Source organism: Moschus berezovskii, chromosome 4 (assembly GCF_049115385.1).
Source record: "Moschus berezovskii isolate FMDL1 chromosome 4, NW_MosBer_1.0, whole genome shotgun sequence".
NCBI lineage: Eukaryota > Metazoa > Chordata > Mammalia > Artiodactyla > Moschidae > Moschus > Moschus berezovskii.
In genome coordinates, this window is record NC_142463.1 from 23,838,673 (window position 1) to 23,859,145 (window position 20,473).

At 42.4% G+C, this 20,473-nt stretch overlaps 1 protein-coding gene and 1 pseudogene across 1 annotated transcript in view; both read right to left on the minus strand.

The window, feature by feature from the left end:
• The window catches only part of LOC148778012 (small ribosomal subunit protein uS5-like), a 106,019-nt pseudogene extending 88,230 nt beyond the window's left edge, over positions 1–17,789 (minus strand).
• Positions 1–20,473, minus strand: part of AGBL4 (AGBL carboxypeptidase 4) — a 1,400,873-nt gene that overhangs the window by 522,308 nt on the left and 858,092 nt on the right. The gene's annotated exons all lie outside the window — the stretch shown is intronic.

Below are 20,473 nucleotides of genomic sequence, written 5' to 3' on the forward strand. Positions count from 1 at the left end.
CCTTCTGTAGATAAGATATAATACCTAGTACAATGTAAATTCCATGTAAATGTTATGTAAATCGCTGCTGGTGCATGATAAATTCAAATTTTGCTTTTAGGAACTTTCTGGAAAAATTTTTGAGTATTTTTGATCCAGTGTTGGTTGATTCCATGGCTGCAGTATATGCACGCAGATGCAGAGGGCCAGCCGTACGTTGGAGAAGTTTATTCATACAGTGGTGCGGAAAAGCAGATTGCAGCAGAGGGAAATATAGGGTCAGGGAAGGATCTCTCTCTCTCCTTCCCCCTGTATGTCTATTTCTAACTAAAAGAAGAAATGTTATGGCTTATTTGTTTGGCTATAGGAAAATCCAGAAAGTGATGACTTTGTCATAGATGAAAAGGGAATACCTGTAGGGACCACATAGGGTCCAGAATACAAGAAGTTTGCTTTATATAGAAGCAAGAGTGTGTTTCCATTCTAACAGAAGGAAAGGCAGCATGAGGATACACATGCAAGTAAGTTGGTAAATTTTTAGGTAGTTCTCATTGTATCGCTTCTGTTTTCTTTAAGAATGAAATGAAGTCAGCATCTTCCTGGAGTTTAGAATAGTGCCCAGCATACAGGTACTCTGTAAATGTTTGCTAAGTGAGCCAATAACAAAACAAAACTGCACATGATCTGGTCCCATGAACTGGGGAACTCTTTTTCTTAAGAAAAAGAATTCTTAGTCCTAAACGAAAATCCGGGGTCTGATTTTACCAGTTGTAAGATCCTGACCAGGGTACTTACATTCTCTGTGCTTGAGGTTTCTCATCCATAAAATGGGGATGAAATGCCTACTTCACAGAAATATTATAGAAATCAATCAGATGCTATATAAAAAGTGCTTGGCACAGAGCCTGGCACACAGTAACTGCTAGATAAATGGATATTGCCACCAGTGATGAATACTGCCATCACTGTTGCTACACCTAGTAATATTGGTCACCATAAAGCTCTTCTATTAGTTTCCTTAAATAGATTGCAAATGGCTGTAAAGCAAAAGACTCTGTCTTAAGAGCCCTTCACAGTAGATTTCTATTTGAAATGGCAGTAGATAATCAACAGTTTTGGATGATCCAGAAAAAGAAAAAACCCTTTTGTGGGTAGTCAGAGAAAGGTTAAAGCCAATTGTTTGAAAATAGAAGTCAAACATTTCATGTTGATCTGCATTTTTAAAAGTACAACTGCATTGCTGTCTCTTCCTACCTTCTTACAAGCTTGTGGGACAGGCATTTTTCTCCCAATTTCATAAATGATGAAACAGAAACTTAGAGAAGTTAAGTGACTGGTTCAAGAGCCCAGTTAGTAAAAATGGGAGCTGGGATGTCTGCATTCAAATGCTCTATGCTGTCCACTACAATCAATTTTGGGAAACAGGCAATAGGAAGAACTAAAGAGAATGAAACTGGCAACATAAATGAGGTAGTTCTCATTGTATCACTGCCCATCCAAGACGCAACCTGCCTACCTCACAGTGGCCCTTCGTTTCTATTGTGGGGGCTGGAAGAAGTCCCCCTGAATATCTGCTCCTCTTCTTAGGCCTGAAGTTAGAACACATTTCTTATGGATATTTCCATTGCAGTGAAATGCAAATAAAAGTAGTATGTTTCTCTTCAGGCCTAAGCCTTAAGGCAGTGAGCTTTCTTTATCCTCCTTCTCCTCTTTCCACCAGTTAAAATCTGAAGGGACCCGAATTCGTGTAGATAATAACTGTGGTCTAGGTGAAGGTGGATCAGGGCATTGGTAGGAACATGGGTTCCTGATTAACTGCTGGGAGTGGAGCTGGCTGCCCACCTAGACTGCTCAATTTATAACCAATCTGCAAATAAGAATAAACTTCATTGTTCTTTAAGTCACTGTGAAGTTGGGTTTATTTGTTGCAGCATCCTGTCCTTATAAGGTAACACACTGGAGAAGACAGTTGCAGAAGGGGAGCCTCAGGAGAGACAACAGCTGTCTCAAGATCTTTCCATGGTTCTTCTGAGGCCGAGGAGCAGACAAAGCCCACATATCCCAGAAGCAGAACTGGGGCAGACACAGGGGACCCAGAGATGGAGTTTATTTCCATAAAAGTAGCTTCCTTTCCTTATGGAGAGGTAATGAGTTCCCTGTCAGTTCAGGTGTGTGAGTAGGGACTGAATAACCTGCCGATGAAAACACTACAGTCAGGGTTCAAGCTTTGTTGTGGAGTTGTACTAGATGACCTTTAAGGTCCCTTCCATCCGTGACAGTCTAGACTACAAAGGAAAACAAATCTCATTCAATTAAGGGCCTCAGAAAAGCAAGCGATGACTCACCGATGTAGAAGCCAGCTGTGCCTGGAGTTCAATTGCCCTAATAATCATCATCGTCACAGAAGTTCTATTGGCTTTTCCCCCCTTTGATTAAAGTCCTCAGAAATACCTTCAGGCTCCCTTCCAAACAAATGGCCCATTACAGAAACTCAATTTTAATCTGATCTCTCCTTCGGTAATTACATTCTTGGTCAAGGGAACAGGACATTCACTTAATGAAGGGGATGCAGCTCAAAGGGTAAGCACTGAAAACGTCCAGAAATGAAGAGAATACATTTGGCATGATGGGCCTCCATCAAAGCACATTAAAAAATGCTGTGCAGTATGGAAAAAGCCCCCACCTGGAAGGCAGGAAGCCTGGGTCCTATCTTGTCTTTGGCCCTGACTCATGTCCCCACTTTTTCACTAAGTTTCTGAACCCCATTCTACACCTACAGAATCTATATCCCACAAAAGTGGCCTGAAAGAATATCCAAAACCCAAATATGATCAAGATTCTCTGCACTTTAAATCTCTCCTTGAACCTCCACAGTTTTTGGATAAACTCTAATATGATCTATAAGACCCTCAACCCCCTCGATCTGGGCCCTCTGTGCCTCTTTTCAGCATCAACAGGGTCCATTCTACTTGAGCCATGCTTGTATTCTTTCAGTTCTGAGAAATAGACTCTCTTTCCCCATAGTGTTCTCTGTCAGGAACATTTTTTTGCCTTTCTGTTTCTCTGGTTAACTTTTCATAATTTGGATCTCAGCTTCTTTTCAATTTTATTTTAAAATACCTTATACCACAGTTGGGGCTTCCCTGGTGGCTCAGTGGTAAAGAATCTTCCTGCCAGTGTAGGAGAGTCAGGAGACATGGGTTCGACCCCTGGGTCAGAAAGATCCCTTGAGGAGGAAATGGCAACTCACTCCAGTATTTTTGCCTGGGAAATCCCATGGACAGAGGAACCCGATGGGCCACACTGATGGGGTGGCAAAGAGTGGGACACAACTTAGGGACTGAGCACATGCCACAGATACCAAGTACTAAGTGATTTTTCTTCATCGGAGCTCTACAAGGTAGGTACTGTTATTATTCCTACTTTACAGATGGGGATATCAAGACCCAGAGAAGTTATGCAGCTTGGCCAGGGCCACACAGCCAGTCAGTGACAGGGAGAGGATTCCAGCCCAGGAAGTCCGGCTCCAGAGTCCCTCTGTTTAAACCGCATACTATGTTGGAGCATCAGTTCCTCAGGGGACCTCCCCGACCAGAGTATAGACCTCCCTCTGGGTACAGTCTACTGTAGCCCATGCCACTCCATTGTGATTAAGTACGTTATGCCGTCTTCCTGCTAGACTGAGAGTGAAAGGAAATCAGAGATACCATCTTTCTTACCCACTGTTGTAACTTCAGACCCCAGCATACTGTAGAAACTCAGTAAATGGCTTTTGACTGAGTTAATGAATATTAATGAGACAAAATTTTCGATTATATAAGGTGAGGAAGCTGATCTTTATCTGCAAGTTTTTTGGTTGCTTTGACTAAGAAAGAGTCCTGCATTTAGATGCTGGCCTTGATACATGGTGGAAAAGTATTGCAGCGCAAGTCATTTATTTAAACTATTTGAAACAAAGCTGTCCCCTTGGTAAAGGAAATTTGGAGATGGCTTTAAAGACTCTTCTAGCTCTAGAATGTCTTGGATACTTATAACCAACGCACATTTTGGGAGGTTATTGAACATTCTTGTTATATGTGCCTAATTTAATGTTGCTTATTTGGGGCCTTGTGTAAAATAATTACAGTAGATATCACAAAAAACAGAAAACAGTTTTGGACTTGGGCATGATTAGCTTTTCAAGCTGGTGTGAAATGCAGAAAATTTAGGAGCATTAGAAGGCAGGTACAGTGAAGAAAAAAGAACAGAAGGTTGAGGGACAAAAGCTCAGTGTTGAATCCTGGGCTCTGTCATTTACCAAGTGCATCATCTAGAACAAGCTAGTTGACTGATAAGTTTAGATTCTTAATTGGACTAAGTACAATATTTTCCTTAAAAATATTGCCTTCTCTTTCAAGCATAATGTATCCCTGCTTTCTTCAAGGGGGCTTCACTGGCCTGAGTCTGTTTCTGTATTCTTCTCCCCTTTCCTGTCAATCCCTGGAGGGCCAAGGAGGAATCAAAGTATCAACACTAATCAAGTTACAACACTACTCATCAAATCGTGGCATTTCAAAGTGGCTAATATCAAGTTGAAACCCTTGATTGAAAAGTAGTTATTTGTCCATTATTATAAGTCAGATTCTATGAAAGAAGCTGGACAGGCCCTCTGACTATTGCTGTTTAGTATTCTCACCATTAAAATGGGAACATTTGAATGCAACTGTTGGAAACTATAAACTATCAGGCAAAAATGTTCTATCTGATCTAATATTCTGTATAAACTGAGACTCATAGGCCACTGAAGCCTCCTTGAAGAAAGCAGATATACATTATGTTTGAAAGAGAAAGCAATATTTTTAAAGAATATATTATAGTCAGTCCAGTTTAGAATTTAAGCTATCAGAGAGAACATTAGATAGGAAGGTCCTCTCAGTGACCTTATGCTGAGTTATGCTTCCTGTCATGGTGGCATCACAATCTACCCAGGCTCCCAAACCAGAGACCACTTCTGCTTGACTCCAACCCTAACCCTCTCTCTACAACCCTCTGGTGACCAAGTCCTCCCAATTCTAACTCCTGTATATCATTTTTAATAACTCAACCCTCACTTGTGTGGTAATTCCCTCATCTCTGGCCAAATTACTGTAGTAGTCTCCTCATTCATCTTCCCATACTGCTCTCTGATGCCAGAGAGTTCTTAAAAGCTAAGTTTGACCATATCACTCTCCTGTTCAAGTCATCAATGATAACCCCACTGCCCTCAGGCATATGGTATACCCGAATCCCCACAATATGGCCTCCACAAACCTGGACTAGAAGTTTGACTCTACCACTATCCTACCTGGGGAGTGTTGTCTGGCCTCCTTAATTCTCTGTTTCTCCATCTGTAAAGTGAGATACTCATCTCTACCCTATAGGACTGTGGTAAAGATTACATTAAACACTGCGTTTAAGGTGCTGAGTGTAGTGTAATGTCTTGACTGTAGCTAGAGTATAATCAGTGTATTTCTTTTCATTAACAAGGAACTCACATCTTATGTATAGACATGTAACAGTCAGGTAAACAGCAGGAAAAATAGATGTGTGAACAGCATTCTATGCAAATGCCAAGGCAGGAGTCAAAAACACTGCCTGGGAAGTGACCAGAGCCTTCTTAGGGGAGGGAGTACTTGAACTAGGCCTTGACTACCTGGGGTAATTACTTTAGGCAGAGTTCGTTGACCTACTTTGATCACTTTCTCTGTCCCTTCCTGGGGCTTCACTTACTGAAACTTGAAATAATTAGCATGGAGTTTCTTTTCTCCAGGCTACGGTGATGCACTTGTTCTGCCCATAAAACCAAGGGCTTATTTTCCAATCTAATTGATCCCTTAACCTTCAGTGACTCAAAACATTCTATCTACCTTCAAAATGATAGAAAATTAAAATAACAATTTCTCTTTACCTTCTAAATCTTGGCAACCTAAAATAGAAGCGTGAGAGAGAGGAACATTAAGGTCTCACTGGTTTCAATTCTCGACAAAGTAATGTGTAATTTTTCTAGTTGGAATTTCAAGAACTCTTATTATTTAATCTGTTATTTATTCTGTTAAAGTACAGTCTTCCTTAAGAGCAAAAGGATTAATGGTTTCAAATTCCAGCACATTGACCTTTATTCTACATTAAAATGCTTATTTGAAACCACTCTGCCAGGGCTCCCATAAGCCATTTGGTATTGAACATTGAAGGAAATATAAAGTTTAACTCCCACTCTAGTCAGGAAGCGAATTTTAGAAATAAAAATAGGCTTCTGTAATGTTTATGCATAGACACACGGAGATGCTTTGTTGAGTTTGTGCACAGACCAGGTAAACAAAGCCTTGGTTGGATTAAGACCTGCCTCCTCCTTTCAGTCTTGGCCTAGACCTTGCATGGACTGAAGCTAGGCCACTTTCTGCATATTTCCTTATCACAAAAGCACATTCTTTGTCCTACAGCAGAGAAGAGGGGGGAATAAAAACACAGACAATGGATTACATTAATGAAGCATTAAAAATAAAATTGAAGATTTAATATGGGAAGAGAAAGAAGAAAATTCACATTTGTTGACTACCTACTATGTATTTAGTACTGCACTAGGAGCTTTTTTTGTAGTTTTGTCTGCAAACAAACCTTTTGCTCAGTAGGAATTACTCTCCTCCCCTCCCTGAACTCCAACAGCACCAAACCAATGACTCTTTCACAGCATGGCCGTTCTCATCTTTCAACATACAATACTTACTCACGTGTGAGTCTTGCCTCCCACACTAAACTGGAGGCTTTCTTCGAAGGTAAAGACAACTGGTGTCAACTATTTCTTCTTTCTTTGAGAGTCAGACTCATATCTAGTGCCTAGTACTGTTGAATTCTGTTGAAATCATCATTCACTGGGAGTCAATTCAGTCTTCTCTGTGCAAAATCCACCCATCAGTCCCATTAGTAATACAGCCCAAATAAGATTTATCACCTGGATCCCCACAAAGTCGTTGAAGTCAGATGTGGGCAGACATTGATCTCTCTAGCTTCCCCCTGGGACTCTGGCTTTTCACCAGGTTTCATGAAATTCTGTCTCTGAATAGTCTAATGAGTCCCTTTTGCTATCATTTAAAATGTACGCTAATTTGCTCCAACTCAAGAGACCAGTATCTCATTTCCACAGTGTCTCAGGGGCTGGGTATCCATTCGATATACCACTCCCCCTCACTCAACATGACACCTACACCCTTATGTAGGAATCTCCATATGAATAATAGATTTCTTGTCAGAACCCTTATTGTCCAGTGCTTGGGGTTTTCTCTACTCTCAACATGAGCCGAACTCCTAGTGTTGGACACATACATTCTTATTAATAGAGTCAGAAAACAGATGATCTACAGACAAAATCTACAGGACTTCCCTGGTGGCTCAGATGGTAAAGCATCTGCCTACAAGGTGGGAGACCCGGGTTCAACCCCTGGGTTGGGAAGATCTCCTGGAGAAGGAAATAGTAACCCACTCCAGTATTCTTGCCTGGAAAACCCCTTGGACGGAGAAGCCTGATAGGCTACAGGCCGTGGGGATGCATAGAGTTGGACACGACTGAGCGACTTCACTTTCACAGACAAAATACTGACCATGGGTTTCCCATGGCACTGCAGGTATGACAGACATACAAGAGGGACACTCCACTGGAGAAAGACTGGACTGAATGAAATGATATGATACAAAAAGCTCTCTTCTAAAGCTGGCCCAGAGTAGGTGCTCAATGAATGAGTTATAGTCCCTATACCTCATCCCAAAAACTTACAGGAAATATGTCACCTATGCCAGGCCATTGGTTGGGCACTGGGGATACAGTGATGAATTAGATCCAGCCTTTGCCCACAATTAGTTCATAATTTAATAGAAGAGAGTGGAGCAAGGATGACAGTGGGCATAAAATGCTGGATTAGAGGGGAGCACAAAGCACTGAGGGAAGCGAAGAGGAAAGAGGTCTAGCTAACCGTGCTCAAGCAGGCAGTGAACACCTCAAGTGACGGGGACATTTGATCATTAGGCCTGAGTAGGAATTGTTAGAGTGGCTGACCTGAGAAAAAGGCAAATGGACCACGTATACAAAGGCCCATAATTAGACACGTGAAGTTTACATTGTCCTTTGAGCATGGTAAGCGGTTTGGGATAGGTGGAGATTGTGGGAACAGAGAGAAATAAGCCTGGAAAGAGTTTGGAGTAAGATGTTTGATGAGCATGCTTTTTATGTTGCAGTCCAAATAAACTGCTATGGGAATACTTGGAGAGACAGAAATGGGCATGGGCAGAGCCAAGACTTGAACCCAGATCAGGACACAAAAACTCAGAGACAGGGAGAGAGAAGAAAGGGGGTGATGCAGACCAAAAGACAGAATTATGAGAAGGTCGTGATGGAGTGTTATGAGCGAGAAAATAAACGTCTGCTAAGGGTCTCCAATATATCAGGCACTGGGCTAGGTACTTAATACAACAGCATGTAGTTCTCATTCTTATTCAGAAGAAAAATGTTGGGGGGGGGGTCCAACTTACTCTTACAGGATAATCTGAACCCTTAGCTTTAGAAAACAGATTTATTCCCAAAGGCCTATATTCAAAACTTTTGTGGTTGCTAGTGCCATTGAGGAAGTGTCATGCTATCCATAGGCAGAAACTATTTCTCACTTGAGCCCCAAATTGCACTATTTTGCTCTTTCAGTTTAAGCATCTGTCCCCAGTTCCAATGTAATTCCCAGAGTGAAGGATCTAAGAGCTCTTTTGGCTGAGTTAGAGAAAGTATGACAACACAGAACACGGATAGATAAATATTTGGAGATGACATGCATGTAGCGATGTGATTTGCTGTGCTATCTTAGGCGTGTCCAGGAAACATCCACAGAAAGTGACTTCAGCCTGCTCAGTCTCTTCTTTACTTAGCACGGTTTCATCACAGTGCACTCAGCAACGCTGAGCAATGTCCAGGAATTCTAATGAGAAGCTGGCTGTGGCAGAGGCAGAAGCATTTCTAAAGAGCAGTGAGAGTCTTGATGATCCAGAAAATAGTGGCGGAACAGACATGCTTTGAGGAACCATTTATTTTACAAAGTTGAAAGATAGGAGGCTTCACAGCATCCAGGCAAACCTCCAGTTTAAGAAGGTTTCAGGCTCCATCTCTCCCACAGAAGAAAATGCTTTCCAAGCTTCCCCATCTATACCATATACTGCACCTGTCCCTACCTCTTCTGTATCCCATTTGCTCCCCATGGGAATCACTCCCCAACTCCAACCCCTCTGGGAAGTTCTTGCCCCTTCCAGCTGGTCAGTGATACCCTAATTGCTTACACTGGGAGGCAGCACTGAGCACTAAAGCTGGGAGTGAGGACACTTGGACCTGCCCCTGGACCCCTGGGTGAGTCTCTTCTCTTTCTGAGACTCAGTTTTCCAGCTTGGAAGTGCATATCTCCTAGTATATAACTCCTATATGACCCTTATAACTTAAAAATTAATTATTCTATTACCATTTGAGATCGAATGTGCCCTATGCTCTCTAGCAAGCCATTTCTGAGTACCTTGTCAACTCCCCGTGTTTTCTCCTTTTACATTATATTTTTCTTATTCTTGGGCTCACATATTTGGACAATATTGAAAGTGTTGAAATTCTTGTGTCTAATGCAATAAAAGTTGCTTGAGGAAGGGTCTTCCCTACTCTGTAGCAACCCATCCTTCCTCCCTTTTCTCATGTGCCCAGCCCAGGGCTGAATGGAACTGAATAAATTTTGTTTCTTTTAATGGAATAGGAATCCTGCCAAATAAGGATGCTCTCTTTCTAGTGACTAGCTGAAAATGGCTCCCTGAACCCTAGGTTAGCAGTTTTCTGAGCAGAGTGGTGGTAGAAGGCATTACAGGCAGAAGAAATAGCATGAAGTACAAAATAAATGCTTTAGACCAAGAAGCAATATAATATTAAGGTTAAGGACACAGGTTTTGGAACCAAAACTTCTTTGGCTTTCAACCTTAGACTTGACATTTAGTGTCTTTGCCTCTCGTGCCTCAGTTTCTCCATATGTGAAATGTTGGGGTTGCTAATAATATCTGCCTCATAGAGTTGTTAGGATTAAAAGAGTTAGTATATGTAAAAATAACTGGAACAATGCCCAGAAGATTGTAAGTGTTCAATAAAGGTAAACCATTATTATCGCTGGATCATAAAGTCAGGGGTCAAGATTAAGAAAATTGAAGCTGAGTGTACTGACAGGGACAAGATCATAAAAGACTTTGCGTAATCTGTAAAAGAGTTTAGATTTGTTTTCCACCAAGAAAAATGGAGAATTGAGAATTGAATGGAAAACTGAAGACCAGATTTGGGTTTTATAAGATCCCTCTAGGGCATATGGAAAATAAATTGGAGAGAAGAGAGGGTGGAGGCAGAGAGACAAGTAAAACGGTTGCTATGATAATCTGTGAGGGATGGCTGGTACCCTGGGACACAGCTTCACATTTCCTTTCAGTACTGAATGCCTCCAACTGTTATGTCCAGACCTGCCCTCCACCGGAGCATGGTAGGCCGGCCAGATTCTCACAGTGACCACAGTATACCTTCTCTTTCATGTGCGCCCCCATATTGCATAACCTCCTCATATTTTTCATTCCTACATGTTGTCTACTAACAAAATTCCCACTCATCAATGCCTTCTAAAGCTCTAACTGCTCTGCCATCACACATATAGCCCCATCCTATAGAATCCTAATTCCTCTAGCATCCTCTCTTTTGGAGCTGCAAAACAGTGGAAACAGTGTCAGACTTTATTTTTTTTGGCTCCAAAATCACTGCAGATGCTGATTGCAGCCATGAAATTAAAAGACGTTTACTCCTTGGAAGGAAAGTTATGACCAATCTTGATAGTATATTAAAAAGCAGAGACATTACTTTGCCAACAAAGGTCCGTCTAGTCAAGGCTATGGTTTTTCCCGTGGTCATGTATGGATGTGAGAGTTGGACTGTGAAGAAAGCTGATCACCAAAGAATTGATGCTTTTGAACTGTGGTGTTGGAGAAGACTCTTGAGAGTCCCTTGGACTGCAAGGAGATCCAACCAGTCCATTCTAAAGGAGATCAATCCTGGGTGTTCATTGGAAGGACTGATGCTAAAGCTGAAACTGCAATATTTTGGCTACCTCATGCGACGAGTTGACTCACTGGAAAAGACTCTGATGCTAGGAAAGGTTGGGGGCGGGAGGAGAAGGGGACGACCGAGAATGAGATGGCTGGATGGCATCACCGACTCTGTGGACATGAGTTTGGGTGAACTCTGGGAGTTGGTGATGGACAGGGAGGCCTGGCGTGCTGTGATTCATGGGGTCGCGGAGAGTCAGACACGACTGAGCGACTGAACTGAACTGAATCAGAAATGACCAATATTGACCAATATGTCAGCTGGACATCAAACTTATTATCATCTGAGTCAGGGACTCTTTTGAGTGTAAGAGAATAGTACTAATAGTTATGTTGAATTGACAGCCATACTCAGTGAGATACAGACAATCACTCTACTTATGGTGTGGAGACACCTTACTCGTCACAGGTTTTGTTTCTAATATTTTCCTTCATCTGTATAATATTTTACAGTTTACAAAAATTTTCATCTCATTGTTTTATTGATCCTAACTCCAGCTGTGGGAGTCTAGGAATGCAGGAATTACTATTTTTACCAAAGTAGCTTCACTTAGGGGCTTCCCTGGTAGCTCAGCTGGTAAAGAATCTGCCTGCAATGAGAGAGACCCTGGTTTGATTCCTGGTCAGGAAGATCCCCCTGAAGAGACAGGCTACCCACTCCAGTATTCATGGCTTCCCTGGTAGCTCAGATTGTAAAGAATCCTCCTGCAGACCTGGGTTCGATCCCTGGGTTGGGAAGATCCTCTGGAGGAGGGCATGTTAATTCACTCTGGTATTCTTGCCTGGAGAATTTCTATGGACAGAGGAGCCTGGTGGGCTACAGTTCATAAGGTCGCAAAGAGTCAGACTAAGTGACCAAGCCCAGCACAGCACAGCTTCCCTTCGATCATCAGATTAGCCAGTGACTAAAACAGAACAGAATCATTTGCTCCTTTCTGAGCCTACTTTAGCTCTTCACTGTGATGGGTTTTCTGGGAATTGATGTCATCCCTCAGGTTGGAAGTGGAAGAGAGGGACATGACACACTTCTCTCATTTCTCCCCTATCTAAAGCTAGGGGAATGGTAGGGCACTGGGAAAGCTGTACTGTGTGACTAATAAAGTAACTATTGGAATGCAGCAAAATATCAATAAATAAATACAATCATCATTCAAGAGATAATTATGAATAGTTATCTAGACGGTAGGATTTCAAGTGATTTATACTTTCTTCCTTATCCTTTTCTATATTAGCATGTACTAGTTACATAATTTTATTAGATGTTACTTTATTTTTTTTTAAACAAATAAACAACTGAGAGTCCTCAGTAAAAGGACCAATCTCAGTAGTGTGGGGGTAGGGGGAGGAAGAAAAACATAGGCCTTTGAGCTAGATCTGGGTTGCCATCTTTATTTTGTTCTGTGACCTTAAATCACGTATGCCCCTGAGCCTCAGTTTCCCACCTGAGAAATAGAAAGACCACCACCCACCTCACAGGACTGTTGTGAAGGTTCCCAAAGATTCAACACATTAAGAAGTCCAGGTAAGGGCCTGGCTTGCGGTAAACTCTCAATAAACGTTCATGCCCTTCACAGGGGGGTTACTGATGCAGCCTCACAAGTTTCTGACAAGCCCTGACGCCTCCTCTGCTCACAGCTCTGGAGCCATCAGGGATGCTCGTGACAGCTGCACCCCTCAGTGTGCGGGCGGGGCCATCCGGAGACACTGGGTGCCTAATGTGGGGAGGCAGTCCTGTCAGAATCGCTGGGGGTTAGTCAACCCGCCTTCAGGGTTTCTGACAGGATGTTTTGATAAAATAAATCTATTTTAAGTGACTGTAATGAAATACTAACCAGTTTCTGAAAGGCTTTTAAGATGTTTTTAAGAAGTTTCAGATCAAAGGCCCTGGGAAGGCTGACTTCGTGCATTAAATATTTAGTACTGATTCAGTCACTTGAGAGCTCAGGCATTTTGACATTGCAAGAGGGAGAAAGCACATTCCAGCTGGGGCCATATTCACGTTAAAGACACAGGTGATGGATTCAGCACCAAGGGGCCTATCTCCTGGCTCCTTTCGGGTAGAAGGTTGGAGGAGGTGACCTCAAAGGCTGTCCACCTAAGGATCCAGAATCTGAGAGAATTATTCATGTTCCATAGGGACTGGGCAAGCAGGCCTCTCAGTGAGCCCTGACAGCAGGGATCTGCCTTCCCAGCTGCTACCACTGGTCTCAGAGCCTGTCACTCTGCCCTTTGCCACTGTTGGAGCAGTTGGAGCCTACCAACTGCCCAATGCCTGCAACATTCCTTGCAGTCCAGCTGGGAGATACTGTTCTCAAGACCACACGTGGCTCACAGAGTCCTGACAGGCAAGCCTTGGTGTGAAGAAGAGATCTGCAAAAAGGTTCAATGCAAGTCAGCAGCGTGGCTGGGGCTGGTGTCAAGAACTCCTATCTGGCGGTTCAAAGTATTTCAAATATAGTACACTGTCCCTTCAGTGACAGTCACCTGCAGGCGGACATGAGAGGAAGAGGAAGGAACTTAGAACGACGTGGGTAGTGTTTCTTGACATATACAAAGTCATAACCACCTTTTGAAATCTGGGAGAAATTACAGATCCTTTCCCAGGAAAATGCACATACATTTACCACATTTGGCATCTAGTGTTGTGGAATTTAAGCACCCCTTAAAACCTATCTTTGAACCTCAGGTTGCATAACTGTAGTTTAGAGTCACAGTAGTTCCAGTCAAGCCTAGAGCATATAACTTGGAGTTTCCCAGATGACTTGGAAAAGAGTGGTATGACACAGTGGAAGTGGCACAAGGGTTAGTGTCAGACAAGCCTGAGTTACACCTGTGCTCAGGAGCAATGTAATATTAAGTAATTAATGTTTCTCTGATGCTCATTTCCTGTTTTTAACAGAGGCTAATATTACCTCATGGAGCCATTGGGGATTTAAGTGGGGTAACACATGTGAACCATTTATTGGAGCGCCTGGCTTACGTTAGACTTTTGATGGACGCACATTCCCTGTCCATTTTAACCTTCCCTCTACTTCCAGAAGAACCCTTATGGGTCCCTCCAGCAGCAGCATCTACTCTGGCTGTCCACCATGCAACTAAACTTTAGACTTTAGGAGGGCAGAGACCATGTCTATTACGCTCACAACTGCTACCTCTGCATAGAGTATATAGAGTAGCGACTGCTATATGATAGGGGCTCAATACAGATCGAGTCAAAGAATTTAAAGAACAAGTAAATGGACAGGCTGGATACACAGAAATTTCCAGAGAGGGTGCATGGCAGCAAAGAAAGCAATTATCCTGGGTAAACTGCAAATAATGCTTTTGTCCACAGGCTATAAGTGTTTCAGGGACCCCCAATAGTAAAGGTTTCAGAAATCAGGATTCTGACAAGGCAACACAGAGGAAGTTCTGTCTCTTTGGGTCTACTCATTTTTTCATCTCTTCCACCAGTGTCACAGGCCTTGTCTTTTCCCACATGGCAAAGTTGAGGAACTGCAGTTCCGCCAAGACACGACTGATGCGACTTAGCAGCAGCAGCAGTTCTGCCAAAGCATACTAAGTAGAGAAGTTAGGATGATGTTACCAAGTGGGACAGTAGAAAGAGGCAAAAGCTGGTAGCCCCTGCCTGACTCAGTCTCCACTCTGATACTGCAGGCACTACTGCCTGCATCTGGAAGACCAGCAATGTTCAGTTCCTAGCCCATTCGTGACAATGCAGAGAGTAAAGAAGCGGCCTTATTCTTTCCTACAGTGGGATCTGTTTTAGGCTAGAATACACTCCTGGAGTTGAGTCCCAGATCCTTACACACAAATGGAGTCAGAGTTGGCTACAGTGCTTTTCTTGGAACACGAGGTCAGTCTCGGCCTAAACCTGGAAAGCCCCACTTCAGACCTTTACCATCTCTTCTCCTAGAGACTGGAGTATGCTTGTGGGCCCTAGAGAGTGTTGATGAATGGAGGGGAGGTGAAGCAATAAGTTATCACTCACCTGTCTTTCAATACCAACTGCTGCTTGGAAGATCTTCCTGTTATGACTGAACCTCTTAGTGAGTCTGCCAAACATTTCTGGGTACTGAATGTCCTGGTTGAATGTAAACATTCCCCAGAATCCCCTGCTTCCCCATTTTGGTGGCTTTACTGCTCACCAGCATAAAGAAGCCAGAACCTAGACATAGAGCTTGATTCCCCTCTTTTCCATCATCATATTCAATTAACCACAGATTCTGGGAATTTTGACTCCAAGATAGTTTGTGCATTTATCAACTCTTTCTTTTTTTAACGACTGTTTACTTGTTAAAGTACTCCTTAACAAGGTTCTCTACCACCCTCCACACAGAAGCCCAAGTGTACTTAATATAAAATTAGTTTGACCTCATCACTCACTTGCCCCAACATTGACAATAGCACCATGACCAGAAATGAAACAGGACAAGACAAAACCCCAGGCTCTTTCTTCCATTCTGGTTTCTCTGTGTGCCTCCTAGGCCCCTTGACTGTGTGTCTTTAAAACTCCATGACTGACTGCTTCCCTGACTCCACAGAAAGAGAATAGAAAACATGTGCTGTCCCAGGTGGGAACAGTTACTCTGGGAGGTAGTAAGCTCCCCAGACTTTAACGCATGTCTGTAGAGCCTGGATAGTCACTTCTGGGATGTCCTGAAAAGGCTCTGCTCTTGGATGAGAGTCTAGTTTTATGTCATGCTCAGTCACTCAATCACGCTGGACACTTTTGTGACCCATGGACTGTAGCCCACCTGGCTCCTCTGTCCATGGGATTTTCCAGGCAAGAATACTGGAGTGGGTTGCCATTTCCTCCTCCAGGGGATCTTCCCAACACAGGCATCAAACTCGCATCTCTTATGTCCCCTGCATTGGCAGGCAGATTCTTTACCACTGAGCCACCTGGGAAGTCCCTGTTATATGTCATATGAAGGCAAATTCCATCCTGAGGAAACTTTCAGGGATTTCAGAATAGCGCGTACCTTGGGGACAATATCACAGCCTCCTTCTCTCCCCCAACAGACACATTGACATCTGCATGAGGAGACCGACCCCACCTCAGGAAAGCTGCTTCTCCTCTGAGACCAGCCGGACCCACAGCCAGCATAAGTGGGAGGCTGTGCTGGCACTTTTTCCTGTGGTCAGTGTAATCAGTACAGACATTCCAAGTGAATAATTTAGGCATCCTAAAATAAACCAACTCGAGCCAAGATTGTCAAATGTGGTTTTCTACCTTGATCAGAGTAAGCAGGTAAATATCAAACTTCACTCCCTTTTCCTGTAAACACATCTTTTTAGGCACTATTTACCAAGCGATGAGAAAGAGACAAAATCTTAAGGATAACAAAAATAAATACTTGGTATCTGTATGTTCTTTAGAAATTCAACATGCTTTTAAGTTATAGTTACCAATTGAGAAACTAATGTGTATCAGGCAATATGGCAACTGCTTATAGACCTTATTATTATTATTTTTTAATCACAGGCTTTTAAAACAAATTATTTAGGTTTACATCCCAACTCCACCTCTTACCACCTATGTGATCTTGAAAGTCAAAGTGTTAATCGCTCAGTCGTGTCTGGCTCTTTGCGACCCCATGGACTTTAACCTGCCAGGTTCCTCTGTTCATGGAATTCTCTAGGCAAGAATATAGGAATAGGTTGCCATTTCCTTGGGCAAATTAATGAATCTCTCTGTACCAGAATATGTCTCAAGAAGTTGTGAGAGTTATACAAGACACATACCAGGAGGTTACCTCGCACTTTGTGTGACACATATAAGCACTCAATAAATTTTAACTTTCTCTACATTACTCCTGACAAATACCATGAAAATTACAGGGTTATTTTTCCAAACTGTGCAGGTGAAAAAACAGGCTGAATAATGTGAAATAAGTTGCTTAATTTGGTCATGAATTTGTAGTGAAGCTGGGATTCAAATGCTGATCTGAGTCCAAAACCTCTACATTCTCTTTCCATTTGAAAGAGTGGCACGGTGGTTGTTACCACTGTGGCTATTGTCACTATCATCATCACTAGTAACATTAATACTAATGCCTTCTCACAAGGGCACAGCACTTTCAATCTCTCTGTATCTCAGCTTCCCAATCTATAAAACGGACAGAGTAATAGAATATGTCTTAAAAGGTTCTTGCGAGGATTATACAAGATATTTACATACCTTGTATTGATACATTATCACAGTATTACAAACCTTAGGCCTATAAATAACTCCATGGAACCTCAGCCACCTTCCCCATCCCAGGATAGGAGCAATCTCTGTGGCCCCCTCAACAGGTGATCATCTGTCCAAGTCAGACCCAGTTGGTTCTGAGAGGAAATTACCAAGAACGGCCATTCCTGGAGAGTGCAGAGACACAGTTACATGTGGGACGCTTCAGTATTGAGGGAGATCTCAGACATGGAAACGCACCTATCACTCTGCCTGTCCATATTCGTGCCCTCAGACTGCACAGAGGGAGGGTCCTGGAGGCGGAGCCCTTCTGAGACCTGAGGAAGGGCAGGTGTAAGGAAAAAGCAGTCAGACGGGCTTCATGCTCTCAGAGATAACTAAGGAGAAGCAGGAGCCCGGAGCAAGAACAAACACCAGAAGAATCTGGAGCCTTGTTTCGTGGGAGCTGTACCTCCATCTGCTACCTGGTTCTCCAGTCTGTACCTGCAGGGTGTAACAAATCCCTGAAATAGAAGAGGGCCTCTGGGCTTGTTTTGGCAAAGATGTGGAGAAGCTAGGACTGAATCAGCCTCCCCAAGTAAGTTAAAGGCCGGAAGCCAAGGAGAACAAGAGTGGGAGCAGAGTTCCAGAGAAGAGGGAGGCAGGCTGGATCATGAGATAAGCCAAGAAGGAGGCAAAATAGAGCCTCAAGAGGCATCTTTGCCTTGGGAAGAGACCCTGGAGACTCAAAAGAGTAAAGCCCTCCTCACCTTCAGGTGAGGGCTTCCACAATTCTATTAGATCCCAGGGTAACAGAGTAGTCAGTGACACTATCCATGTAGAAGAGAAAGCATACGTTTTGAAGTCAGACAAACCTCGGTACAAAACCCTGGTTCTACCACTTGTTAGTTATGTGAGCTCAGGCAAGTAAGTTAATCTGAGTCCTGGTTTCTTCATCTGTGTAAGGGAATAACAGTAGCAACCTACTGTTAGTCCTGAAGATGAACTGCTTATACGAGAGAAGGTAAAAACAGAGCCTGAAACATAGAGTATGGGGAAAAAACTGGTAAGTAATATGAATAAAAACCTTCCTCTTTGTCGAATGCAAAGAACATAAGATTCCCAATCAGGAAATCTAGATTATCCTACCGGAGAACACATATTTCTTCTGTTTTTAGACCTCAGCTTCCTCAGCTGGGAAAGGAGAGTGTTAGAAGACTATTCATTCAGGGTCTTTCTAGGGCTAAATTTGCCTGACTTCAGCCACTTGCAATACAGGCATCATGAATGAGAGAAAGAGATAAAAACTCGCTGCCATCTGTCTCACCCCAACTCCTGTAAAATGTCACATGGACAATGTCAAGCTTGGGGAATATTCTGCTGACCTAGACAAAATTAGGAAACTTAAATGTGTATGAATATTACTGAATGTAAAAGAGAAGGTTCATTCAAGTGACTGCAGTGCAAAATAATATCTTATCATCCACATTGAGTGTACAAAACATGCTAGAAACTACCTTTCCTATAACACAGAATTTGGAGAACACCTCTGTTCTCTTTTCAGCAAATAACTGTCTTTTGATGACAAAGTTTGATAGATAAGTCAGAGAAATCAAATTATATTGGGGATAAAGTTAAATAGTTTTTTTAAAAAGTCCAGCATTTAATAAATTAATCCAATCCAAGGCACAATAAAGAAAACTTGATAGAATTTTTATGTTTCCTTCTCTGAAATGATATCTCTTTAAGAAGGCAAAGAAGAAATCTGAATTTTTTCATCAGTTTCTCCTTTAAACAGAAATGTGAATTAATATGTCTATTCAACAAAAAAAACCTTGAGAACAACTGAACAATCACAAAGAGAAATAAAATCCATGTTATAGCATATAAAAGTATTTTACTCCTTTGTATAGCTGAGTACTAACCCAATGGGCTTCCCTGGTGGCTCAGAGGTTAAAGCGTCTGCCTCCAATGCCGGAGACCCGGGTTCGATCCCTGGGTCGGGAAGATCCCCTGGAGAAGGAAAAGGTAACCCACTCCAGTATTCTTGCCTGGAGAATCCCATGGACGGAGAAGTCTGGTAGGCTACAGTCCACGGGGTCGCAAAGAGTCGGACACGACTGAGTGACTGAATGGAACGGAACGGAACCCATACAATGGATGGTGACTGCAGCCATAAAATTAAAAGACACTTGCTCCTTGGAAAGAAAAAATATGACAAACCTAGATAGTCTATTAAAAAGCAGATATCACTTTTCCAACAAAGGTCCATATAGTCATAGCTATGGTTTACCAGTAGTCGTGTACAAATGAGAGAGCTGGACCAAACAGAAGGCTAAGCGCCAAAGAATTGATGCTTTTGAACTGTGGTTCTAGAGAAGACTCTCGAGAGTCTTTTGGACTTCAAGGAGATCAAACAATTCGATTCTAAAGGAATTCAACCCTGAATATTCATTGGAAGGACTGATGCTGAAGCTCCAGTATTTTGGCCACCTGATGCAAAGAGCCAACTCATTGGAAAAGACTCTGATACTGGGAAAGATTGAAGACAGGAAGAGATGACAGAGAATGAAATGGGTGGCATCACCGACTCAATGGACATGAGTTTGAGCAAACTCTGGGAGATGGTGAAGGACAGGGAAGCCTGGCATACTGCAGTCCATGGGTCACGAAAAGTTGGACGCAACTGAGCAACTTGAACAGCAACATGGATATAAAATACTAATTCTTCATCCATTAATTAATGGGCATTTGGTTGTTTCTATTATTTGATTATTTGAATAAGTCTTTGATTATATGAATAATGCTGCTATAAATGTTTATGTGCAAGTCTTTGTTTGAACAGAAGTTTTCAGTTCTCTTGAAAATATGCCTAGGTGTGGAATTGCTGAGAAATAGAGTAACTCTATGCTTAACATTTTCAGGAACTACCAAATGTTTTCCAAAGCATCTATACTATTTTATATTCCCATCAACAATGGGTTTCAATTTCTTCACTTTCTCCCCAACCTTTGTTATTATCTGTCTTGTTTTGTTAAAGCCATCACAGAAGCTGGGGTGTGATATTTTACTGAGGTTTTGATTTGCATTTCCCTGATAGCTAATGATGCTGCATTTTCCTTTATGTCCTCACACACCACTTATCTTCTTTGGGGAAATGTT